The sequence below is a fragment of the Pseudochaenichthys georgianus genome, unplaced genomic scaffold (assembly GCF_902827115.2).
Source record: "Pseudochaenichthys georgianus unplaced genomic scaffold, fPseGeo1.2 scaffold_223_arrow_ctg1, whole genome shotgun sequence".
In the NCBI taxonomy this organism is placed as follows: Eukaryota; Metazoa; Chordata; class Actinopteri; order Perciformes; family Channichthyidae; genus Pseudochaenichthys; species Pseudochaenichthys georgianus.
The window spans coordinates 459497-487473 of record NW_027262869.1 but is presented as its reverse complement, the minus strand read 5'-3'; the positions used below and the strand labels follow the sequence as shown (position 1 = coordinate 487473).

Genomic DNA, 27977 nt, shown 5'->3' with positions numbered 1-27977 from the left:
GGAAGCAGACGTTGTGTCAGAGTGGAACATGTCCATGTTGCTGAGCAACAGACAGGAAGCAGGGGGCGGGTCTCTGACTCTGGACCCTCACACTCACATGTGTTAATATGTAATCCACTACAATAGGCTAGTTGCACGGGATGACGTATTTCCATTTCCAGTTCATTGAGCGTGCGCTTGTAAACTTCCGGTCTGCGGTAGAGCGGTAGAGGGGGTGGTGGCAACACTGGACTGTGACTGGACGAGAGATGGCAGAGGGAAGTGACGAGGCAGGAAGTTAAGTTGAAGGAGGACACTCTGATAGTGAGTAGAAGAGAGTTTGTACTGTTTATGGCAGAGATGATCAACTGTTCAGCGCAGACTAAAGCCAATTTAATTGTCAAATCATCTGAAAAGTACCTTGATGTGAAAGGGATGCACTGGGGACACGTGAAAGATATCCTAGATGATGACGTCCAACAACCTCAGACATGGACTGGATCATCCTGGTGGTGGTAATTGTACTGCAGTGGAATGCTAGAAGTTTAATTGCAAATGGACAAGAGTTCAACAAATATATTGACAACCTGGGAGAGAAACCTAATGTTCTTTGTATTCAGGAAACATGGCTGAAAGCACAACTGGATTTTATTGTGAAGGGATATCCTGCAGCGAGACGAGATAGGGACTCTGGCAGAGGGGGAGGAGTCGCAACATTCATACAGAGTGGGATAAGCTACAAAGTTATGCATGTAGGTACAGATCATGAAGCAATAGTTATAAGGGTATGGAATGATAGAGGACCTATAGATATAGTGAATTATTATAATGTGGGAAATTAGATCAAAGTGTATTAGAGGATGCTGGGGGTTCACTGCAAGACAAAGTAATATGGTGTGGGGGTTTTAACTCACATAGCTCGCTATGGGGAAGCAGGAGCACAGATGCAAATGGGGCAGTAGTTGAGGAATGTATAGATGACCTCGGGCTAGTGTGCATTAACACTGGAGAAGGAACACGATATAATTGCACGAAGAATATAGAAACAGTACTCGACATTTGTATCTAGTGCTTTAGCAGGTATAAGTACATGGAATGTGGTGAAGCATACTACAGTGGGCAGCGATCATTATCCGGTAATGACTAAAGTTGGGACCAACATAAGGTTTGAAAAGGACAAGAAAAGTCCTAGATGGAAACTGGGAAAGGCTGATTGGGATGCCTTCCAAGCTGTAAGTACGAATAGATGTAAAACACTTCAAGAGGAAAATGATGATGATATAAATAAATGCAATGATGAGCTGGTTAAGGTTATCATTCATTCAGCTAAAGAAACAATTCCAGAAAGTGCAGGAGTTAGGCGCACCAAGGGTGTACCCTGGTGGAATGGTGAATGCAGTGAATCCATTAAAGACAGGAATAAAGCATTCAGGCAACTCAAACAACTCCATTCTCAGGAAGCTTTGAATCAGGGTGAAAGGGCCCAGGCTGTAGTGAGGAGAACAATAAGAACGCAGAAACACACTTTTTGGAGGCAATATTGCAATAGTATTGGAAGAGAAGTGCATCCAGGATTTGGGCCCGCTGTTTTAATTGTTTTATTGTTATGTTTATTGTTATTTGTAGGGCTTTTTCCTAATATTTATTTTAGTTGAAAATATGTTGAAAGATTAGTTTAATATCTTTTTTTTTATTTTGCTATGAAATTCCGAATGAAAGGCTGCGCGAGAGACTGGTTTTTCGCTGGGTTGAGTCGTGTGGGGTTTTGAGTGAGATGCGGCACAGCCTGTCAGTTTACCTTGCTAGGTTAGTTTGGCTAATATAATTTATATTTATCTGCAACAATGGATATCAGGAAGTGGTTCATGAAAGGAATATGGCAACTCAGCGCCAGATGCAGGCACATTAGAAGACATCAGAGAAATTGACTCAAGCCGGCTCTCTCACAAACTCCTGCTCTGTGCGCAAGCAGACTGTGCACACGCACTCTGCCTCGCTCAATATCTCTCTCTCCACCTCGTCAACAGCCTTATGGCAACCTAAAACCCCTCTGTTTCCGTAACAATAATTCTCGAGCATCTAACAGCATCACTTTTTCATTTCTGGGATGAGAATAGGTCATACAGGTCTCAATCATACTTTAAGTATAATAGGAAAGCATCCAACCGGAAAGTGTGTACACTGCAGCCAGCCAGAAACTGTTGAGCATGTTTTACTGCTTTGCAGGAAATATAGTACTCAGAGAAATGTGCTTTTCCAGACACTGAAGAAAGCAACATTCCATGACTTGTCGCTATCAGGGCTGTTAGGGAAAACATCAGGCAATATATATTGTGAGATTATTATGTGTCTAAGAGAAATTGATACATTTAAAATTATCTAGAGTTTTGGTTCTTTGTTTTATTTCTTTTGTTTCTTGTTTTCTGCATAGTCTCTTGTCCACACTCCAGTCCAGTTGGTGGCGGTAATGCACCTACAAGTTGGTTTGCCAACCGCCAATAAACACGAAAGAAGAAGAAGAAGAAGAAGAAAACGAGAGAAGAAGAAGAAGAAAACGAGAGAAGAAGAAGATGCACCTTTAAAGTTCTTTACAATCCGCCCAAAACCGAGAGGAGAAGAAGAGCCGCGTTCACACCGCAGGACTTTCCCTGGTACTTTAGTTCCGTTAGTACCAATAATGTCGCGTTCACACCGCCGGGACTACTCAGTGCCGGGAACTCTTTTGGTACTTTTTAGTCCCTGCTAGAGAGGTGGTACGAACCTGGTGACAAAAGAGTGCCAATTTCTATTCTATTTCTATTGGCTGGGCGAATTGCAAACCACGCCCCGTTAGACTCTGAATTTGTTTTGTTAGGCAGCCATTTTTTCCCTCGCTACAAAACCACATCCACACCTGAGCGAGTAGGTTGTTTGTACTTGAAAGCAGTTATGACAACACGTACAGCACCGGAGCGGTGGAATGATGAGGACGTGTCGGCGCTTCTGTCAATTTACTCAGATGCAGGGATGCAGCAGCTTCTACAAAAAGCAGTTCCCAACTCTAAATGTTTTGAGCGATGTTCGCAAAAGCTACTTGAAATGACCATCGACTCGGGCACGCTGCTGTGGGAGCTCGCTGAAACGGCGGATTCAGTCGGCTGTGAAGTGAGCAACGACGACAACGACGAAGGTAAAATAAACTACTTGTACTGGGGTTTTTAATATGCACATTACTGGTCTCAGATGTACTTTTATTTGCTCAGTAGATCGAGGTAGCCATGAGCAGGCTGAACTGGCTAACACTGTTAGCCGGCCCTGAGCTGGCTAATAACATAACATCTAACTAGCTATTCTCGGCCGCCATGAAAACGTTTTGACTTGTGAATAAGTGGGCAGTGTTTTCTGTAATGTGCTTCACTAACTCATGGCACTACATTTGTTTGTTTCAGGCGAGGCGGGACAACTCGCTGGATTGGAAACGAGTGGACTTTCCCGATCGCAACAGCAGCCGTTGCTCGTCTCCCTTTCCATCAACCAAACGCAAAAGTACGTTCACACACACTGTAGCTTCACAATCACGTTTACTTCCTTCATGGTACAATTATGAATTATGAAACACCGTGGAAAACGTGTTTGCCTAGGCAGGCGTTTACACTTTTCGCGCCCATTTTACGCTCACAAAATTGTAAACATCCGGGCTAGGTCACATGACTTCCGGTAAGAAAACGTAACGTGTGTCTCTCGTGTGTGTGTGTGTGTGTGTGTGTGTGTGTGTGTCTGTGCCTAACCCTATCAGTCGGAATAGCCCTAACAGCCTGACCGTGTCCCTTCTGCCTGTAAAACTACATGGTGATTAAATAATGTTTCCTCTTAGGAAAGCGCGCACAGGACACACATGATGAGAACTTCTTTGCCACCATCGAGACTATGGAGGACAGGCGTGCCATGGCCAGCAAGGCGATGCACGAGGACCAGATGGTGCTTTTACACAAGGCCCAGGAAACAGAGGACAGGGTGATTGCGATGATGGAGCGCCAGGATGAACGGGACGCAGTCTTGGCACAGCAAATGGAGCAACAAAAGGCTTTTCAGCAGGGGTTTCTGGGAGTGCTTTCAGAGCTAGTGAAGTCAAACAGGCCTTCCTCCCTGTAGTATTGACACACAGCGGTGTTTCCTGGACATGGAAACATTCAGGGCTTAGCCCACAGTTCAACTCTTACAGTGCTATTTTTATATATTTGTTATAAGTGTATTTTTTTTGGGTACATTTTATTGAAGTTGATTTTCTATTGTTATTATGTATATATTGCCACTGTTTTTTAATACTGACAGCTAACTTGCACTAAGGTGTGTCTGTTACATTGTTTTGAACTTCATCAGGTGAAGTTGATGCTGAATTCACTATTTAGTAGATAATCATGTGACACTTTAACTTTGCACTACGGTCTGTCTGCTGAGCCTACCTATTGTATTTGCCAGTGTTATGTTTTGATACTGACACTTATTGATCTGCTGCTGATAAATAAAAGATAACCTCCATGGCGATTTAACAGATAATGTATCTTGCTTATTTCTCCTCTGACACTATCTTTACAGTGACCTGTGTAGCATCCTATAAATCACATGTAAGTGATTATTCTGATACCATCATGTTTCATCGGTTATAAACTGGCGAAGCTTTAGTTGTGTCCCACCCACAATGTGGCTTTGAAATAGATAATTTCATTGTATTTCAAAACGGCGTCCATCAACACAAGCACTATTTATTGAAAGAGAAATGGTTAAGTTTGTAATTACCAGTGTTGTGAGTTCAATATTTTAATTAATTATAGTAAGGGAACATCTTAGGAGTTAGTGTACCGAGTTCCTCTCAGGAGGATATATAATAAAGGTGTGTTAACTGCTGAGCCTATTTAATGTGCATATGACACCTGGCAGTTTATTATATTGCCACACTGTTTTGATACTGACATATTTTCTTTGCACAAAGGTGTGTCTGCACTATTGTAATTGTGCCTGTCTTGAATGTGGTAAATAAAAGAGAGAACCAAATGCACTGTACAAAGCCTTCCATTGTCCTGGAAAGGTTTCATCAGCCATCTTTGCAGGGGGTAGGCTGAGTCCCCAAGGATATAGTAACCCACATCATGTCCCCCAATATTCCTTGTTACATGAGGAAGTAGACCACCCCTATCCACAAAACTAACCAGTGAGGACATGCTGAACACTCTGCTATCATGCATGCTACCTGGTAAGCCAACAAAAACACTCCAAAAGAGGCCCCTAGCATCCACAACACCCTGCAGGACGAGCGAGTGCCAGCCTTTGCGGTTGAAATACTCGTTATGGTACGCCTTCGACTCCGAACCAGCATTGCACTTACAGCATCCGACGAGTGGGTCAAATCCCTAGTTGGCTGCAATAACCCAGTTACAAAGCTGTATAACATGAGCACAAAGACAACAAGCTCATTGAACTCCATCATGTCTGAGGTCTGAAAGTAAACAAACGCCTCATACAGCGGGTGAGCTTTATACCCCCTCCCCCGTGTAGTTCTTCTTCTCTCGTTTTTTTGTTGTACTCGCCGTGAAGTGGTTTTGCGGCCTGCCAGTAAACCCAGAGAAGAAGAAGACGAAGTGACGTCAGCGTAATCGTGCCTCAGGGAAAGTACTGCGGTGTGAATGCGATTGGCACTAACCCCCTGGCGGATTTAGTGCCGTGGTACTTTAGTGGTACTTTAGTGCCGGCACTAAAGTACCGCAAGTCCTGCGGTGTGAAAGCGGCTATTGTTTTCTGTCTGATGCCTGGGGTGGGAGGGCGAGCGATGTGGACATAGTACATCAAAGCGGATTCTTGACTGCATGTGACCATCACCCGGGTGACCAGGTTCTAGCGGATAGGGGGTTACGGTGAAGGGAGAGTTTGCGGGTATTGCTGGTGGAGAGCTGCTCACACCAGCGTTCACTAAAGGGCAGAGGCAATGACCAGCCAAAGACCTTGAATCCTTGAGGAAACGGTCATCGCTCAGAATTCATATTGAGCGTGTGATTGGCCTAATGAGAAACCGTTTTGTTATTTTGCAAGGCACTTTGCCGATTGGACATATTACATCTCTGAAGGATGAGGCCGATCAGGTAGACGAATCGAGTGCAGATAAGATAGTTGGGGTATGTGCAATGTGACTAACCTTGGGGGGGGGGGTTGTATACGAGGAATGCATTTGTATGTGTGGTTGCTAGGTCACATGCTCACATTTAGAGCTGACCATGTTATATTTCGTATGTTGATTCTGTGATACTTTACCTAGGATTCCATCCATCTTTTCTGTATCATCTTCTTTGTTCCAATATTGACCTGGTGTCTTTGTCTCAGAGTTTCATGGATTTGTTTGTGTTCCATAAAGAATACATGTTGCCAACAATATCGTTTCAATTGTAGTTTCATCTGGGCCTATGAAGCACTACAATGATCCACTATATGAGATCACATACGAGCAGAATCACAAGGAAAGCCTTTATTAATCATTCATTTAATTAATGATCCTTCTCGGATATACACATTTATTTCGGGCAACTCCAAACATGGCAGAATTGGACATACTGCACATACTACATGTTGGTATACATTAATGGCAAGATTACCGCCTTTGCATCCAATTGTTCACCACAGTAGCTGAGCCTATTGAAACCCCGTGTGCCTGCCTGAACGCAAACCACCATACAGACACAAAGAACTACAAGTCCACACGGAGAGGGAAACGTGCACCGTCTGCTTTTCTCTTTCTCTTGGTGTTGGTGTGTGCATGTGTCATCATCACACCCTAGCATGGGTACACTATCTGCGCAGCCACACCAGTGTTGTAGTCAAGTCACCAATTCACGAGTCCAAGTCACCCTCGAGTCACCACTCTTCGAGTCCGAGTCCAAGTCCGAGTCACCAAGGGAGAGTCGTAGTCGAGTCCAATTCCGAGTCACTTAAGAAGAGTCCAAGTCAAGTCCGAGTCATCATTACCTGTGCTCGAGTCCGAGTCCAATTCCGAGTCACTTAAGAAGAGTCCAAGTCAAGTCCGAGTCACAAGTCTTCATGTATTAATCTTCGTGGATATATGTTTTGAAATGTAGCTGCTCCTCTACCTTGCTGTTATCCTGTCTATTGAACTGCTGTGAAGCGAGTTTGGCTACAATTCTTGTAATAGGTGCTATACAAATATAAAGCTTATTTCTAATATTAATATTATTATTATATATAAATAAACTATATTTAAAATGAGTTACCTTTTAGAGAAGTGATTATATTTGTATGCCAATATTTTCCTATGGTAAAGTTTTCGTTTTGCACTTTTATTTTGATAGTAATAAGATCGGGACTCTTATTTTGAAGGAACTTTTACGGGTTAAATCAGTTTACCGATAAAGATTTAGCCCCAGAAAGCACATGGCTACTTAGCATGCAAAATGATGTCATTATGCATGTTAAGTAGCCATGTGCTTTCGTGTTATGGCTGACTCTTTATTTATTTATTAGATCACGTTACTCTGATGATAGTGTTCAAGACAGCCTATATGTCTGAACTCGATCCTTAGAGTAATGTGTTACGGAGCCTTGTCTTCTATATTGTTTCCACATAACGAGCATTTTGCTCTTTTCCAATGTGGAAGCAGAATGTGTGAAAGCATACAGCACGATGCGGGGTGTGTCTGTAGACATCTCTAGACTGGAACAGCAGGGCCCAGTACGTGAACTCGCCATACAGGATAGAGGACATCAGACTCCAGAGAAAATGTGCTCGAGTCCGAGTCCAAGTCGGAGCGTCAATGTACGAGTCGAGTCCGAGTCATCGTGGGGGGGGGGAATTCACGAGTCCGAGTCCGAGTCCAAGTCATCCTGTGCGAGAATTCACGAGTCCAAGTCCGAGTCGAGTCACGAGTCCCGAAAATCGGCACTCAAGTCCGACTCGAGTACTCCATCTCTGATGTGAGCTTTCTGCTGTCCTGATGTCAATGGGAGCTCATTCCACCATCTTGGAGCCAGGATAGCAAACCCACGTGTTTCTGCTGATGGGAACTTGGGTCCCCCTCGCAGTGCGGGTGCAGCGAGTCGTCTGGCTGATGCAGAGCGGAGTGCACGTGCTGGGGTGCACGGTTTAACCATGTCCTGGATGTAGGAAGGGCCTGATCCATTCGCAGCATGGTACGCAAGCACCAGGGTCTTGAAGTGGATTCTAGCAGTTACCGGAAGCCAGTGGAGGGAGCGGAGGAGCGGCGTGGTGTGGGGACATTTGGTGAAAAGCACTTAATGACTTGTTTCAGACTCGTTTTGTCAAAACGTGATCCGTCTCTTCAACGCGTCTCAACCTCAGACCTTAGTTCAGATACTTTCCTAACTCCTATGGAGAGATCCCATTGGCTCTGAGACCAGGGCACAGGAAGTGGAGCCATGCTGACTCACTTCCTGGTTTCAGGACTCGTTCCCGCGCCGCTCTATAGCAGCAACGGTCAGAGTTAAAAACAGGGTGAAAGATAGAATACAAATGAAAATGATAATACAGCAAAGATAAGTAACTTCTGAAACAAGATGTCACAAAGTCGAGTGAATAATAATGAATCCTGTGTCTACGGGCTCCTCTGATCATTCGTGATGTTAAGATACGACAATCACAACTTTCACTTCAGAGGAACTATTACTCTTTGTAAAAACTCAAATGATGACTTTTCTCCTCAGAATCTTGATTTGATATTGAACGAGTTGGTTAACGGGAAACTTGATCTGGCCTTGTTTACGTGTTTCAGTGCCGTGACAGAAACACGATGATATTACTTTCTACGGCAACGTTCTGTCATCGGTTTACACTCACCTCGTAACGGCTCGTGCTCTGTCAGGGTCCCTCCCCGTCGCTATATTACGTGCAGGGTACCCCTTGCCCGTCAGGCATCTACGGGCAGGGCGTCCCATAGACCTTCATTGCGGACAGCGGACCCCTTGACCGTCAGGCTTCTACGGGCAGGGCGTCCCATAGACCTTCATAGACCACGTGATCAACAACGATGGCCGACCTTCGTGTTATTCTCGGTGGAAAATGCCTATCTTAAGGTTAGGTAAAAAGGTAGGGAGTGGTTAGGGTTAGGATGGGGGCAAGGGAAGGGTTAGATTGATACGGTGGCTGAGAGGCACCACCGTTAAAAGCGAATTGACGAGATTTACATCATACAGCCCATGTAGTATAAACATTGATTTTAATTTCTTACAGTAGGAGAGGTTTTGGGGTTTAGGAGGGAGGAAGGAAGATTAGGATTAGGTAAAAAGGTAGGGAGTGGTTAGGGTTAGGATGGGGGGAAGGGAAGGGTTAGATTGAAGGGAGGGAAGAGAACTGCTACCCGGGAACGTTCATACTGGGTAGTTTATTTAGTTTAAAAAAAATTATCCAACGAGTTAGTGACCACAAAGGAAGTGTAGTACCGCCGTTTGGCCACAAGACTCCGGCGCACTCCTGGGGGCTTGGTTCAACCTCCACTGTCCGCGGCCGTAGCTAGACCCTTCTCAGCCACCGTAGTAGTGACCGTCGTGTCAGGTGGGCGTGTCGTCTACCGCCGTGTACTGGCCGCGGCTCGACCCTTCTCGCCAAAACGAGAGAAGAAGAAGGAGAAAAGAAGAGGTGAGTGGATTAAACACCTGCAGAGGTTTCATTAAGTGTATTTACACCTCTTAGCTTACAGTTAATCACGAATCAGAAGTTATCTTATTTAACACAACAGCTATAATCTTGGAAGAAAGAAACTCACAAAAAAACTTTCAAATGTGCGACAAAAATAGTCTCGATCTATCTTTAAATAAAGGCTAACAGCTACAGTCTAACAGCTACAGTCTAACAGCTACAGTCTAACAGCTAAAGTCTAACAGCTACAGTCTGAAAGCTAACGGCTATCGGCTAACAGCTACAATAATTCCAGTTCGGCTCTGGGGAGTAACAGTTGATTTGTAATGCTCAGCTGACTTTATGTTAGTTATTTATTACACCAGTTGTCTTTAAGACGGTTAGAGTTGTTGTGTTGGTGCTCTTTGCCATAGATATGGTTTTAAATGTATGCTCTAACTAGCTTATTAGCATCTCCATTCACTGCGACGTAGCATTTTTCCCATTGAAATGAATGGGGTTCTTCAGTTAGCTGCTAACGCTAAGCTAAGCGACGGTTTAGCTCATTAGATAAATAGATGTACTTTATTTAAATAATGATTTATCTTAAATTGGGAAATGATTGTGTCCCAGCAGAAGTGTTTTCAGGCATTACACGAGTTAAACATATTTAAAATATGCAATAAGATAATCAAAATGAAGCATTAGCAGCAAGTATACACACAGGACACATATCACTAGAGTATCTAAAGAATACACAATATACAGAAAATACTGTATACATGGTGTACATTAAACAGTCTCACTAGCTAATGTTTGCTTTCTGTGTTAACTTAGTGATAGTTTCACACGGATAGCGTTATAACCGTGGTTCAAACATCCATTAATGTCACTTTCTATGTGAATAAAGTCATTTTAATGAAATAAAAGTGAACTAACTGTGAGCTGTAAGTTAGAATGTAAGTTGCTACACAGATTATGATGAATTATATCTAAATATTTGTATTATATGAATAATGAAGCAGCTCTGTGGTCTTCATCAGGACAGCTGATGAGCAGCATGGAGGAGAAGAAGGAGGCCCCTGGAGCTCAGGTCAGTGTGCACTTCATCACAAGATATTCCTAATTCCAGCGTTTCCTGCCAGGCGGGCATCTTGCCTTCATTTGACGCCCTTATTCAGCTCGGAGCGCCATCTACTAGGGGTGTGACGCAGGGCTCGACATTAAGGACTGCCCGATGGCCCGGGGCCGTCTAGTATTTAGCTCATGCATCGTGCAGAGGTTTTAACCGGAAAACTAATATGTGAGGATCAAAAATACATCTGTACAACTTTTTTCTGTATTTGGATTTTATTTACATGAACATGAAACGGAAAACATTACATTTTGAACAGGGGCCATAATAGTGTACATAATGTTTGTTTGGGCAGTTACAACTGAATGTAATGTTTTCTACTTGTTTCCATCTGGAAGGCATCTGCCTTCATCACATGGAAAGTGTCTTGACCAACAACTCAAGTGTTTCTATAGCTATGCAGGCATGAAGCGAGCAAACACAAGCAAGAACAAACAAGGGAGATGAAGAACACAATTGAAATTGTATAATATTGTGGCAGGGGTCTTCAACTAAAACTCAACGAGGTCCAGTTAGAGAAAATGTCCCCATGCAAAGGTCCGGAACATCAAAATGTCTAACTTGCTTCATGAATTAGTGTGATATATATTGAAGTAGCTGCAGCTTTATCAACGTCTGCATGTAATCAGCAGCTGACTGCCAATCAAATAAAGAAAGTACAATTCAAAAACAACAATATGTAAAACATTGAACTATACAGATATACAGTAAATACTGTGGATATGTGTAATGTTCCTCTCGGGCTGCATTTACAAATAAAATAGAGAAAATAAATAAAACAGCTTTTGAAAATATGTGCATCTTAAAAGTGCTTAATTTGAGATAAATCAAATAAAGTGTAGCAGCAGCAGCTTGAGTTTCCCTTTTTCTTTGTTAACCGTTTCGCATCATGACTTAACAGTTTCAGACGATTATAGAACAACATCAGTCTTTACACATCATAACAACTGAACAGTTTCAAAGTTTCTCTTTCTTTCCCTCTTATATTGCAGTCCCTCACTCACTTTTTAAAATTCAGTGTGAGAATTGAGCTCGAGCTTGTCCTGCCAGGAGTTTGTAAATCTGGGCCGACATGGAGTCAGGGCCGTTCTCACACACATGCAGGTGCTCATTGGTTACAGTGATGAAACACAGGTATGGTGAAAAAAGAGAGAACTGTTCGAAGCAGAACAAAAACAGCGTAATAAACCATCTGACAAAGGCCTGCGCGATAATGCTTCAATTAACTGCTATTCTTTATAATATACTCAGATCAATAGGAGACAGAGATGTTAAGTTAAAAATCAAGGGTTTTCATTATTTTTTACAACATCCTCCGAGGGTCGTACAAATGATTGAACTCAACCTCTGCTTAAAAAAACTAAAATCACAGCCCATTCATTTGGCCTTTCTTTCATGCTGTGCAAAGAAAAAGCAACCTCTGAATCCAGATATCTCACCATGACTCACGTATGCATGCACGTGCACGGTGTGGCATGACCACCAAAACAGAAAGATATGGACACAAGATGTGTGCAAATGTATTTAGTATCCTATCCATGTGAACATGATTAAAGTGTGGGGGGGGGGCCTAACCTCCTCTAGGGGGGTCCGGGGGCATGCTCCACCGGGAAGATTTTTTTTTTAAATATTGAAGTTAAAAGCATCAATCTGGTGCACTTTGAGAGCAACATGAAGAGATCTATGGATACATCTCTCAACACCCATATGAAACAGAACTGTAAGCATATTTTTTATTTTTGGATATTTTACAAATCACCCCCCTTTTAAACTCTATTCTTGTTATTTTTAACAACTTTTTTGTTGCTATCATATAGTATTTTATACCTGTTTTTGTATTTAGTCTCATTAATAACTATATTGATCATATCAAGGTGTGCCTTAACCTCACTGAGCTGAGGTTATTTGAGCCTCTCAGGAGAGAGGTCTCTTCCACCTGGTTGTAGAAAAGCGCTTTAAATTCGTTAGCATAGCTAGCTAACCAGATGCTAACAACAACAGATCGCCACTGTGCTTACAACTGAAGACACAGCCACGCAAACACTGCGGTGTGTACGGCTCCTGATGGGTATTGCAATATGTTACGGGCTGGAGCGGTGTTCCGGTGCTCTCTGTCAGCACTCCTTCCAGGCGAGACATATACCACGTGAAGACATTTTACGCTCGTGTTGTGTTCAAGGAACCTGTACTTGGCCAGGAAAAACAGGTACTCGCTTGTTTAATTATTTTTGCGGTCTAGATTTCTTCTTCTTTTTTTAAGTGAGAAGTTGTCCGTCAGTCAGACTGACGGACGGACAGAATTATTGGGTGCGGGACACGTGTGTACCGAACGAATATAACGTTAAACGTAAAAAATTGAGAACGTGAAAAACTTTTTGGAAGTAAGCTCAGGTAACACGTCCCACCGTCCGGGACGTGTTATTTACAATATCGGACAAGTCGATCTTTCAATCGACTTGTCCGGCAGACAAGTGACGTTTTTGGCCCCGATGTATTGACAAGTTATTGATACATTCAGTTACAAAAGGCAGAACTCATTCGCAAATTGTACGTGTCCGCCATTGTTCGTTTAGAAATGTTAGTTTGGGTTCTGCTTGTGGATTCCTAAATGCATCTCGCCGCTTTCTGTGCAGTTAGACGGGGCGGGTCGGGAAGCAACACTCGGTTCAGAGCAGGAACACATAACAAGTGTCCGGTACCGGATTAATAAGAGTTGAGAGGACAGGAGGCCTCTCTCTCTCTCTCTCTCTCTCACCCTCCCTCTCCCTCTCTCTCTCTCTCTCTCTCTCTCTCTCTCTCTCTCTCTCTACACACAGCAGATCCGCTGCCCGTTTAACAGCCTCATCTTTGTCAGACTGTCTTCCTCTAACACGTAATGAAGGTTGTTCAGCGTGTCAGCTCCTGAGTTGTTAATATTGATGCATCTCCTTTATGGAGTGAAGCAGCCTCCCTATCTGTGTCCTCGCTGTCCTCACATCCCCTGACCCCCAGACTCGGAGGAGCAGGGATGTCAGTATTGTTTATGAAGCAGGGTATAGAAAGTACATTATTGAGATGAAAATACTATGTATTCACTTTTCCAAACAGTGAGCAGCTGGGCAGCTGCAGCTGGGTGAATGAATGCGTGCAAGCGTCTTTGAGTTCTAGAAAGTGCTAGGCCTATAGGCTATAAATATAATGTATCATTATCAGGCCTATGTGTTGGACATGTGTGGTTGGACTGTGTCTCCCAGCAGGCTGCAGTGTAGCATCAGAGGAGACTGGGCCAATCGTACATTCTCAAACTGCACCACTTGGAGCTAACCAAACAATGCAGAGAGGATTTTTATATAATTTTGTTCAATAACCGTAAGAAATGCAACAGCATGAAGTGATTTGTAAATAGGAATACAGATCTGACTTAATGTTTTCATAAATACATTTTTCTCCCAGTTTGTCACGGGACTTATTTTGACCCTCTCAAAGAACCGGAACCGAAAATAACCGGAATTGAAAAGCAGAACCGGAATCGTTAAAATCCAAACGATACCCAACCCTTTGTGTGATGCAGTGAAATCTTACCGCTCACTTACGTTAGCGGTGTCATAAAAACCGTGGGGAAATGTAAAATACGATGACGAAGAAGAAGATTCCAGGGGCCCAGATTTTTGTCCATTCTGGACGAGTGAAAAACGTATTCGGACAAGTACATTGCCAAACTCACTTGTCCATGCACAAGTACTCTCTAAAAACGTGTTCTCACACTGCAGACATAAATAAAGCAGCGACTGTATTCGCCATGACACGGACAGTCTGTGGTTTGTACTTGTTTAACTTCCGCCATATTTGACAACTCCATACGGAAACTCTAATAGGACATTTGACGTCTAGACGGCTGCCCGATTTGCATCGTGCATGCGCGAGTCATGAACTCTCAAATATCTTTATTAAAATATTTTGTGATTTGAAATAAAATGAAGGACATTCACAGTTAATGTAATTAGATATATATTATGAATGCCATACATATTGCATACATTCAGTCAATATTTCTTCAGCATGTATGATGGCTGTCCAACAGAAGTTACATCCATTTCTCACTTATTCTGACAATGCACTTAACCCAATACAATGACCCAACAAAAGGAGTTGCTCAATAATAGTGAAGTCACGTTGTAATAACAATAACTCGTCTCTCTCGTTCAGATTAATATTGTGGGTTTTTTTTGAGTGTTCTTTTTCTGCTTTGCCAAACGCCACTGTGTCAAATGTCCCATTAGAGTTGCCGTATGGAGTTGTCAAATATGGCGGACCATCTCGCACATGCGCACTGCAGATGGGGCAGGGCTGCAGATCGGGTAGTGACACACATTGAAGATGACGTCGCGGCTCCGCCTAGACTGCGTTACTATAGTTACTGCCCCAGTTCCTAAACTGTATTGGAAACGCAGCATAAAGTGAGCCTGGCCTACCAAGGCCTAACGATACCGTACTAAGCCGTGCGAGGCCCTGCAGTGGAAATGCGCCATAAGTGGATGTCATTGAAGACCTTTACACGGTGGACTTTAGGCTGATGCAGATAGGAGCAAGTCATGATAATAAATACAAAATGTACAATACGCACTCATACACACACCTACACACACACATCAGTGCTGACACTGTTGGTTATCAATGAGCCACTTTGTAACACTGTGCTTGAATGTGTAGTAGGATGAGGACTCTCATTGGTTGAGGTATTGAATTCCATTGATGGGATGCGTGGAATGAAAGACAGCCTGGCTGAATGCGCTCTTCCTAAATGGGATGGTGCGTCTCCCCTAGCCGCACCTCGAGTAGCCCTGGTTGAGGTGGGCTTTAGGCTGATGCAGCCAGAGGAGGAGGAGCCAACCCACGAGTGGTCTTATAAACTAAGCAGATGTTTTTGTAAACCATGAGATTTCCCCAGCTGAACAGATTATACTTTTTAACAATGTGACAATGATGATACCGGAATGGCTTTGTGTCTCGTGTTCTGAGTGCTTGTTTATACAGTGATTCCAGTGGCCTTAGAGCTGCAGAGTGAGCATCAGACCAGCTGATCAGACAGTAGCTGATGTGGGAGAGGACCATGGACTGAAGGTATAGCTCAGCTGCTGCAAATGATAGCACGTTTCTAATGTATCTGTAATTTGACAGATTGAACTTTACTTTATTGCAGACCTTTTTGATATGGGTTTTGAAATTGAGGTTTGTGTCAATATGTACTCCTCAGTACTTGTACTCCGAGACGACCTGAAGTCTCCTTCCAGAAAAGAAAACATCTTGCTCTGTTATAATGCTGTGGCCCTTGGAGAAGAACATACACACTGTCTTTGAGACATTTGGTTGCAAACAGTTATTGTTAAGCCAGGATGTAATATTCTCCAACACATCAGTGACCTTGGTAGCAGCCTCTTCTGCGGTTCTGCCATGAGTAAAAACAACTGTATCATCAGCATACATTAATACATCACATTCTCCACACACAGAAGGCAGATCATTTATGTACATACTAAACAGGATTGGGCCCAATACAGAGCCCTGTGGTACTCCAGTTGACAAACACTAGACTTATGGTTCTCAATTTGAACACAAGGAGCTGTTGTTGAGATGATTGATGATTTGTTTGGCAATCAATTTCTCAAATACCTTGGATGCTATGGGTAAGATACTGATGGGCCTATAGTTGGATGTCATGAGAGGGTCCCCACCATAGTTATCAAGAACACAAAACCGTTCTTTAGCCCCTCTGTCCTGGGGGTTGTCAACATGGATGTTAAAATCACCAACAATGACTAGACGGTCAAAGTCAAAACACACTATAGACAGCAGTTCAGTGAAGTCATCAAAAGAAGCTAAAAGAAGCTGAGAGCACAGCTGAACTCCCGCAGCCCTGGGGGCCCTACATTGGTTGTGATGGCAGGGTTTGGTCAAGTTGCTCTCTCCTGGTGAGGAAAGCGGCATACCAGTAAATCAGGTATGGATTTACTGGTATGCCCATGGCTTGTGTCAAGTTGTGTGAGTAACTAAAGTGAACTTATTGTGAGCTAATTATCAATTGAAAATGAACTCATCAAATTCAAACTCGTCAGGTTTATTGCGCTCCCTTCCAACTTGTGTCTACATTTCTCTACAAAGTACAAATGTAAAAAAAACACTTTTTGCCACTTAGTCTACAAATGACTTATGACAGCAACTACAGTGAACTACTACAAAGTTCAAACATTTATTTCATTTACCAAACTAAAGTAACCAAACAGTCCCTGAGCTGACTGAGCCTAAATCCCTAAAGCGTTGCTGAAGGTAGAGTGTAGAGTAGACTATACGCATTACACTGTTACACACCTACTATGTACAGTATACACTGTAGTGGCTGTACAGTCAGAGTGTACTGTACTGTCTGTACACCATGTCTTTTCTACAACTCTACATGTGTACTTTATACAGTACATACTACATACATAGTGATGTACATACATACTGCTAGAAATTTAAATCAATGTTGATGTGGCGTAATTTTGAATTAAATACACTATTTAATTTATTTATTCTGAAAAAAACGGAAGTTCACATTATTAACTTAATACTTTTATTCTGAAAATTCTTCACTTCCGGTTAGCATTAGCATGTGGCAAAATGCTACGTTTTCAAACCGTGAATCGAAGGTGAAATGACATGTGATGTTGTACACCGAGCACACTGGGATTAGCACTAATTTATTGACGCTGAATAACGTTTATCATGGAATGTTTAAATAACCACAGACACCAGAATATATGTAATTGCTAGTTTTTTTGCGAGTCCAAGTACCGGTTCCCGACGTTCCGGTTTTAACCGGACTTGAACTGAAACTTTTTACAAGTCCAGTACCGGTTCGGCGTACCGGTACGCAGCACTATGTCTGCTTGTATTGTGTTGCTGCTGAGAAGTCTAGGAAGAGGGCTCTTGCATAGGTGTGGCGTTTATCTAAATGTTTAGTGATGATGTGAACCAGAGCAGCAGCAGTACCACCCCCTTGCTTATAGGCACATTGGTATGGATCAAGTATGTCTTGTCCGTCACAATAGGTTTAGCTGAAGAGGTCATTCCTGTCACGGTTCTCATGGTGTCCCACACTTTTTTGGGGTCTTTGGCTTTAAAAGCATTTCCCAAAAGCTCTCTGTGTGTTTTGATTCCCTCAATTTGACTTTCAGTTCTTTCTCTGTCTGTTCAAGTGCTCCGTAGTCTTTGTTTCATGTCCTTAGTCACATATGATTTATTACTTTCTTTTCTGGTTCCCTTGAGTTTGGTCTTATCCACTGGTATCATATTCACAACATTATGATCAGAGATCAGTATTGGTGTCTGTATTTAGACACATAGGCTCCTTTATCATTAACAAAGCGTTTGTCCAGGATAGTGTCTTTCCTGCTGTGATCCCTAACACACTGCTGGAACCCAGGTAACCGTCTCCAGGCGACATTGCTTCATGTCCCGAGCACTATTGCCGGTGCATCGGTGGCTGAGTTGCAGCTCGTGAACAGTGTCCTCTGCCGCTGGGAGGCACGTAAACAACAAACAGTAAAATACACCCGAATTCTCGAGGCAGATAAAAGGGTCTTGACGTCATGCCGAGAATTTCTACGTTTGGATCACAGGTTTTACATTTTACTGAGTATGATCGGCACCACAGATCATTAATATACACACAAATACCGCCTCCTCTGGTTTTCCCCGAGTTCGCATCCCTGTCTGCTCGAACAAGGGCGAGTCCGGGTACTTCAGAGAGAGATTCAGCCATCGTAGATTGGAGCCAACTTTCCGTGAAACATAATCAAGAGGACTCGAGAAATTCATGACAGTACCTTGTGTGTCCTTAGTGTGTCCACGTTGTTGCTCAATGAGCGCAGGTTTGTGAGAATGATGGATGGAAGTGGTGGCCGGCTGAATCTCCGCCGTATTCTGAACGCCTCCCCTCCTTCCTCGTCTCTTTTTCCTGGTGTTTCTAAGCGGCTCCCGAGGGATTTCATCCAATAACGAAGAGCACAGATGGCTTGGTGTATTCGTAGGAGGCCGATCGCATTGTAGCCCTAGCATAGCCTCGCGGCTGTAGCAGCGCAGAGGCCGGGGCTCCTCGCCATACCTGTTCGTGCTGTCACTCAGGTGTGTCTTGGAAAGTTGAATGGCCAGACATGGTCTGCAGAAGGCCAATGTAATCCACAGGACCAAAAGCATGGTCTCTCAAAATGACGTTTCATACAGACACGACAAAGTTTAGACAAAAAACAAAACCCAAGAGGAACGGAGCATACTGAGACTCGCAGTGACAGGATGCCGTCTCCCTCGGTCTCCTTTATACCAGAGGTGGGAGTAAGTGAAGGAGGTTTTTCTTCTATGAATTAGCAGATACTGTGAGAGTCAGACATGAATACATAGGTCAAGGCAGACTGGTTCACAGACTCTCCTGTTTTGCCGATCCAGTGCTTGAACAAATAACTCTACACCCCTGGCCGAAATGTCCCTAAAATGAAGTCCGAGTTTGAAATATATCTCAAATAATGTATGTATTTCCCCACATAAACATAACAGTCTGCAATGAAACGGCTGTCTCCTGTGTGCTCCACTTCCTACTTTCTCCTGCGAACGAGAGACTTTCTCTCTCTTTTTTTTCTTTCATCGCCCTCTAGGTGCTTCGTACAATACAAATATTCTATTTTAAAAAGTAAAGTCCTTTCGAGTCATCTGTCTCAAGCCTAAGTCTCAGGTCATGAATACCAAGTCAAAGTCAAGTCGAGTCTTTTATCAATGTTAGTCAAGCAAGTCTCAAGTAAAAAAATAGTCAAGTCATGTGACTCGAGTCAAGTCATGTGACTCGAGTCCCCCACCTCTGGTATATACTTTGGTTAGAATATTGCTGTATTACTGTATCAAATATAATAAAGACAAACAGTTGATAAGTAGTATTTTGTTAACTCAAGGTTTATATTAAGTGAGTTTTTATTGTGGTAACTTGTGTATTTATGCTTTTTAGATTGACTTTCTCTCTTTCTCTGTCCATCTGTTCTAGAAACCGAAAGGAAGAGAGAGAGACGTCACAGCTGTCAGCAATGTGACAAATCCTTTACAGCATCTGGACATTTAAAGAGCCACCTGCGTATTCACACAGGAGAAAAACCGTACAGCTGTGAAGAGTGTGGGATAACTTTCACTAGATCAGGTGATCTCAAAAGACATCAACTATTCACACTGGAGAAAAACCTTACAGCTGTGAAGAGTGTGGGAAAACTTTCACTAGATCAGGTGCTCTCAAAAGACATCACCATATTCTCACTGGAGAAAAACCTTACAGCTGTGAAGAGTGTGGGACAACTTTCACTAGATCAAGTCATCTCAAAAGACATCAACTTATTCATAATGGAGAAAAACCTTACAGCTGTGAAGAGTGTGGGACAACTTTCACTCAATCAAGTGCTCTCAAATCACATCAACTTATTCATACTGGAGAAAAACCTTACAGCTGTGAAGAGTGTGGGAAAACGTTCACTAGATCAGGTGATCTCAAAACACATCAACGTATTCACACTGGAGAAAAACCTTACAGCTGTGAAGAGTGTGGGACAACTTTCACTACATCAGGTGCTCTAGAATCACATCGCCATATTCACACTGGAGAAAAACCTTACTGGTGTGAAGTGTGTGGGAAAACGTTCACAACATCAAGTAATCTCAAAACACATCTTCGTGTTCACTCTGGAGAAAAACCATAGTGGGTTTCAGAGTGTAGGAGCCGCAATTAAGCATATTTAGTTTTTTTCACAGTTTACAATAAACAATTCCCATCTATTGGCCTTGTGTTGGGTAATCCTTTTTTCCATTACAGATCGCATCCCAACAGCGCCATCTGTTGCCGTAACGTCAGAATTGACAGGCATAATGTTCACTGTTCCTTTGAGTTTCGTTTTCTGTCAGTCTGCCGACAGCGCGCTGTTTTATTGCTTTACATACCACGGTTTAAGTACACTGTGTCAATAGTTGTAGTATGAGCATCGTCTGGGCTGGCCATCTGGTAGAATCGGTATGCTCTTCCTCCTGTGTCCACTTCCTCTCCTGTCACCTATGACCCCTTTTATACACCCCACCACCAAGTGTTCAAAATAACATTCAGGGTGTCCGCGGGGTCTTAAAAAGTATTAAAAGTTGATAAAGAGAGGGATCCCTCCTCTGTTGCTCTCCCTGAGGTTTCTCCCATTTTTTCCTTTAAACTTTTTTTGCGTTAACGCGTTGACGCAAAAGAAAATTAACGCCACTAATTATTTCAACGCATGTGTATTTTATTTCTTCGGCCGCCCCGTAGTTTCAGAGCGCATCGAGTTTAAAATACCATCTACAAGCTGATGCTGACAGCCCCGCTCCTGCTGCCCGCTTGCTGCAGGCCACACTTCCACGCGTACCGGCAGGCCATCGGGAGGGTGTGTGGCTCTCTATATCTCTATATATACGTGTGAATGACAAGCATTAAGAATAACAAAATATAGCTAATTCTCTTGCAGATTGTCTCATTTGATTATGAATGTAACGTTTATATTGGGGAACTACACTGTTAGCAGTAACTTGGTATGCATGTATTTCATGTTAGCTTAGCTTCTTAGCCTGAGCTAGCTCTGTTTACTTCCAGTTCGGAGGCAGCAGGTCGTGCCTCGGCTCCGCCTCTTTGCCCTTATAGAGAGGCGAAGTCACGCCCATCTACTTCCGGCCCATGGGACCCTTGAAGCGAAAAATGTACATTGAATTTAATGGAGAGAGAAAATGTATCTTTTGATCCCGTTTGAATTGTGCCATGAACTACACATATGATGTTTGTCAATCTTAAACAATAAGTTCCATGTCAAAAAGTGACATTGTTGTAAAACTGTTGAAATATAAGATTATGAAAAATACGCGACTACAAATCCCATTCTGGGTCGCGTATGTGATGTCACAGGCGATAATGCTCCAAGTGGTTGCGACTCGTAATTAAAGCGAAGAAGAAGATCTCATAACTGATTTATGCCCTCCAATAAATAAGAGATTGCTAAAAATAAATTCACTTTTACAAGATGCCTGTGTGCTTTGTACCAGGTTGTGATCATACCACTTGCTCGTTCTATCGATTCCCGTCTGATGAAAGGACCAGGAGTCGTTGGACCAAACATATCAGGTAATACACATGTTGTGCATGGAACATAGTCAAGTTAGCTACCTAGCTAGTAGCGAGCACGTTAGTTAGCATTACATTACTTAGCCGTGTCATTTTTAGTAGCCTGAAGTAAACCAACATGTTAAACAGTAAGAGTAGTCATGATGGTAAGTATTTCGTGAAACATTTGAAGAGTAGCCTATCGCCCCCTCCACCAGGTGCTAAGGAAGCAGTCAGGGAGAGTCGAAGGCAGGCAGGCAGCTTTGTATGACATTCTTCTGGACGTGTTTCATCGTGATGACAGTGAGGGTCAATCTGTGTGTTGGAAAGACAGTAGTTGAGTGATTACTGAGAGAACATTATTAGAAGAGATAATTATTCAAAGTGTTGTTACTGACCTTTTTCTCTTTTATTTCCTTTCCCTCACCTATAACTGCTGAGACGTTGAGGAACATGCACACTGACCTGCCCTGGCAACCTGACTTCCACTGCACGTAATAGTATTTGGTTATGGTATATTATTTATATACATCAAAGGCACAATGCACCCCCCAGAGACACACATGTATTGAGTGTGATATTGTGCATAGGTCAAGTGAAATCATCTTTACACACTAGAAAACTGTAGGAGTGGCAACTTGTTTTGAAATTAAATCTTTAATATCCGATAATAAAGTTGATCTGTTTTCTTTATTCTTCTCTCTTCCCAGCTCCATCCATCACCGTGCTCTGTTCCTGCAGGTCCTGCTTGCTAACCAATGCTCATATGTTTTTACACAATTACAAATAAAGTCAATGTATTGTATGACATGAAGTTGTGCTTCATTCGGAGTCAATAATACATTCATTCTGCCTTCAACTGCACAATGATCGTGGACTGCACCGACATCCATGTAGCATATCATTTTCTCATTGTAGACGAGCAGACAGGGAGCCAGATGAGAAAAGCAGAATAAGCAGCTTCCCTTTTTCACATGGAAAAGAGAAAGGGCCAAGTGTATGGACACAAGAGAAAGGGAGCTTAGCTGTTTTCAAACTGGTTCACGTGTCACTTAGTTTACTGAACCGTGATGAATGAAAGAAATGAGTGAGGGAGTGGTTTACTGAAGTTACAAAGACATTAATATGAGTAACAGGTCAGTGTAAACACAAGCTTCTGTCAACTATGGATCATTCAAACTATATACAAATATGTAATAAAGTTCTAAAACAAGTATTCGGTATATTCCTTGATAGCTTTTGGAGAAGGTTGTTTTTAAGTTTACTAAAATCTATCGTTTCAACTGTTTCACTTTATAAAAAGGAACAGGTGAGTAGAGCATCATTGAGTTTCTTATTCTGTCAGTAAATTATCCAAATGAATGTTTTTCATTATTTTAGTCAACCCTAAACAAATTGATTGTACCTTTTTAATAATGACCTTACATGGTCGCAAAGTTAAATTAACTTCAGAAATCAAATCTGTTCTGAGAAAAAACTAATAAATGTTTAAAGATAGGAACTTGCCATCCCACTGAAATCAGTCCGTAGAGATTTAAATATAGAGTTACATACAGATCCATGTAACAGCAAAAGATGGAATAACTAAGAAGCACGCAGTATAATAATAATTACATGCAACAATTAAATAACTGCTCAGCGTCTCCACCACAATCCCAATCTGCTGTGTCCTGTTTTCCTCCCCTCTGCATAACACCCATCACACATACGGAACACAACGCAGAGTCTGAGGGTGTTAAGAGTATGTTTATTTAAATGTCCTCCTCTCTACTGGCCAACACAGGGAGCATATGCTGGGTGTTCTCCAGGAGGAGGAGATTTCCATGCCATGCAGGGTCTTTGGGGATGGGGATGATGATCGCCTCCTTCGTGGTCCACACAACAAAGTAGCAAAGACGGTCTGTGATGTGCAGCTGCCCTTGGACCTGGTGCCAGTGTGGGTGATTCTCCTTGAGAACATAAGACCCACCCTCCTCACGGAGACAGAAGGATGGTAACTGGACTGCCTCCGTGATGGTCATGTTCCTCTGGCTGTGTGGACACTTCACCTCCAGCAGGGCAGATGGCTGCACAAGTCCATCGGGTGATGCTCCAAAAACACCGACTCACTCACAAAGAGACCAGACTCGAAGACTGTCACCCGATAGGCCTGCACAAAAGCCTTCACCCCTTCGGCCTCTTTTACAACCCCCCAGTTGACAGCCATGACTCCGTCCAAGTTGTACCCCTCAAGCACCCTCTACATGAGGGACGCGCATGGAGTGGATGAAAGTCCCGACCGCAGCACAGCACCAAACTTGCTGGCTGTCAACCTGCCTTGTCTGTGTAACTGCCACTGAGGATGTGTCCGCTGTCCTACGGTGGCTGTCTGGATGGCAGCTTGCTGGTCTCTGCTCAGTCGCATTGAGGCAAGAATTGCCTCAAGCCCCCGACCCCCATGCCCCTTCACCAGCTCCGGCACGGTGACAATGGACTGATGATGAGGCTGCGGCTCTGGCTCAGGTGATAAAAGCCATGCCATGCCACACTGTGCGCCCCTCAGTGCAGACCTGAACCAGTCTACATCCTCAGTGGCGATGTCTCTGGCCAGTGGGTTGTATGTCTCCTCTCGCTGTTGGTAAAGTTGAGACACCGGCCGGACTACTTTTGAAGTGCCAGGCTTCCTCCACTGGCACTCAACATCTGTGGAGCTGATCTGCCACATGGCACATATTGCCAATGCTGCAGCGTGGCTGCATTTGTACATCCCCCGTGCACAATCACAGACAGCGCTCTGCATCGCGCCATCGTCTCCCATGCAGATCTGTACAAATAAAGTGAGTACCATTTGTTAGCATGCTATAATAGATTGAATGAGCAATAATACAAGGATGGTCCGGATCTGGGGGTGGGAGGGGTTATTTTTCCATAGTTTTGTCCTCTTGTCTGATTGTTGTTGTTTGTTTTTTCTGTATTGGTTGTGATTGTACATTGTATTTTTCTAAATGTGTATGAATACATTTTTGAAAAACATTTGATCAACAATAAAAAAGGATTTGATCAGGATCTAGACTCAGTGTGTAGTTTATTAATTAAATCAACGCTCTCTACATTAGGAAAACACATACCAGTGTACCCGAGGGAGTCACACACAGCTGTGCCTGGATAACCAAACAAATTGACAAGATAACCAAAACCCTTGAATCTACACACAGCAAATAAACTCAAATGACACAACGAGATGTAAAAGGAGATCACACATACAGTATAGTCAATATGAAACTGTCCGCTTCAATCTGAAGAGCAACTAAAACAAAACACGGGAGTCTGTGCATCTGATCATCAGATCAAGGGGGGTGCTGGGGAACTCCAGTTCGAAACCCGCTCCTGCCGCCACTGCGTCAGGCCATTGTGTCCTTGGGCAAGACACTTCACCCGGATTTGCTCCTGTGGGTATTGTCCACAGTGATCATTGCATGTATAAAAATATGTGTAATGTGTATTTGTAAAGCGCTTTGAGCACTGGAAAAGCGCTATAATAAATGTAAGGAATTAATTATTATTATTTGTGAACACTAATGTTATCCACAGCATACACAGAGACCACGAAGTTCTTAAGGAGAAAACTAGTTACTGAAACAAAACACGTTAGTGTACCTTGTTAGCTAATGTTAGCTAGCTGACATTAACGTTACACATTGCACTCATATTACTCACCGAAACCTTGTAAAGCCGGTCCCGCTGCTCTTACAGAACCGACTAACTCCCCTTTCGTGTATGTTCAGCTCTCAACGTGCCCAGACTTGTAGTAATGTTCACCTCGTTTTATACTTTTATTCTCATTCTGAAAGAAACAGGGGAAATTTGCTAACGTTACGGCCGTCTTTGTGATGGTGACGCGTATTGTGCGAGACCAGAGACCTGTAGTTCACCGAGCGGTTTCACACAAAGAAATGTGTAACTTCACAGTTTTACGACACATTTTTTTTTTGACTTGCAAAATATTCTTTTAAATTGACAAACATCATATGTGTCATTCGTGGCACAATTCAAACGAGATCAAAAGATAACTTTTCTCTCTCCATTGACTTCAATGTATAATTTTCCGCTTCCGGGGTCCCATGGAGGCTCCCGGAAGGGGAGGGACTTCGCCTCTCTATAGACCGGAGACTATTCTTTTACCGTTCAGTTTGAATTTCACAATAAAGTTAGCAGTGATGTACCTGAACGCGTTCAATGAACGATCGTTCATGAACGCGTTCATATTTTGGGCGAACGTGAACTGAACGTACTGTATTTCTGCTAGATGAACGTAATTGAGAACGCGTTCATTCTCAGCGCTGTATAACGGCGTTCAAAAGTGCGTTCATTCTCAGCACTGTATTATAACGGCGTTCAAAAGTGTGCCAGATTTCATATGCCTTTCAGCCGAAAACCCAGTTAAAACACACCGTAAACAGGCTTCAAAATAATGCGGAAAACCACCCAATCTGGCAAGAGCAAGCTGCCTGTGACGCGTACGCGCCTGTCACCCCTGGCTGTCGCACTAAAATATAAATATACTAAATATATCAGACTCCTCACAACAAACGATGTGGAACCGCGGAACCGGCGAGCATTGAATGAATGAATTGGACGAAGCCGAGAGCAGCTGCAGCAGCACTCGCTCAGAGTGAGACTCTACGGCAGGGGTGGGGAACCTCCGGCCTCCGGGCCGTATACGGCCCGGGAGACAATTTGGTATGGCCCTCGAGGTAATTTATAAACACACGCAAAAAATAAAAAAATGAAAGAAATCTAGACCACAAAAAAATTAAACAAGCTAGTGCCTGTTTTTCCTGGCCAAGGTCAGGGTCCTTGAACACAACACGAGCCTAACGTGTCATCACGTGGTATATGTCTCGACTGACAGGGGTGCAGTTCTGACTGAGAGCACCAGAACGCCACTCCAGCACTTCAGAAATTGCAGTATCGATAAGTCCATACACATGCCGCAGTTTCTGCGTGGCTGTGTCTTTAGTTGAGAGCCCAGTGGCGATCTGCTCATCTGTCATACTGATCAGACAGTCAATAACCGTGTTGTTATCATTAGCATCTGGTTAGCTAGCTATGCTAACGAATATAAGAAGGTTTGTCTACAACCAGTGAGGTAAAGGCACATCTTTATATGATCATTATAGTTATAAAAAAAACAAGAGAATAAAGTAAACAGGTATAAAATACTATATGACAGTTATTAATAAAGAAGAATACAGTTTGAAAGGGGAGTGATTTGTCAAATATCCATAAATTAAAAGAAAATCTGCTTACAGTTGTGTTTGGGTGTTGAGAGATGTGTCCATAGATCTCCTAATGTTGCTCTCATAGTGCAACAAATCTTGCCAGGGGAGCATGCCCCCCGGACCCCCCTAGAGGAGGTTAGGTCCCCCCCACTTAAATCATGTTCACATGGATACTGTAGGAAACTAAATACATTTGCACACATCTTGTGTCCATATCTTTCTGTTTTGGTGGTCACGCCACACCCTGCACGTGCATGCATACGCGAGTCATGGTGAGATATCTGGATTAAGAGATTGCTTTTTCTTTGCACAGAATGAAATGAATGGGCTGTGATTTTAGTTTTTTTAAGCAGAGGTCAATAACTTGTACGGCCCTCTGAGGATATTGTAAAAATTGAAATGGCCCATTAACATCGTACAGGAGACTGAACTTTAGTTCAACATTTTGAATTATGAACTGAACTAGTTCATTTTAAAATGTGTGAACTGTGAACTGAACTAGTTCATGTAGAAAGTGAACTTTCCCAACACTGAAAGTTAGTAATATTTGTTTTCACATTATTGTTTTTTATTAACTATAGACCGCTGGGTCATGTTAAGACCATCTTTTCTGTGTCGCTGTGGGGTTTTTCCATCGCTTTTGTGTTACAAATATCAAAACAATAGCTAAATATATCCGTTGTAAACTAAACCAGAAACAGCAGTATATTTTATTTTGTTAACACAGTAAACTTGACAGCTTTTTAACCCAAACCACCTACTGGTTAAGCACGTATTTACACGTTTAGAGTAATGCAATGCAGGTAGATTGTGTTGCTTTATAATGACTGTTTAAAA

The 27977-nt window shown here is 42.8% G+C and overlaps 1 protein-coding gene, 1 long non-coding RNA gene and 1 pseudogene across 2 annotated transcripts in view; 2 read left to right on the top strand and 1 right to left on the bottom strand.

Annotated features, from left to right (window-relative positions):
• Positions 1 to 20536, top strand: part of LOC117441961 (zinc finger protein 721-like) — a 143217-nt pseudogene extending 122681 nt beyond the window's left edge.
• The window catches only part of LOC117441960 (uncharacterized), a 605495-nt gene that overhangs the window by 146693 nt on the left and 430825 nt on the right, over positions 1 to 27977 (bottom strand).
• On the top strand, positions 2993 to 4870 carry LOC139433346 (uncharacterized). The gene is made up of 3 exons (XR_011642866.1): positions 2993 to 3148; positions 3408 to 3504; positions 3833 to 4870. It is a non-coding gene; the product is annotated as an uncharacterized lncRNA (long non-coding RNA).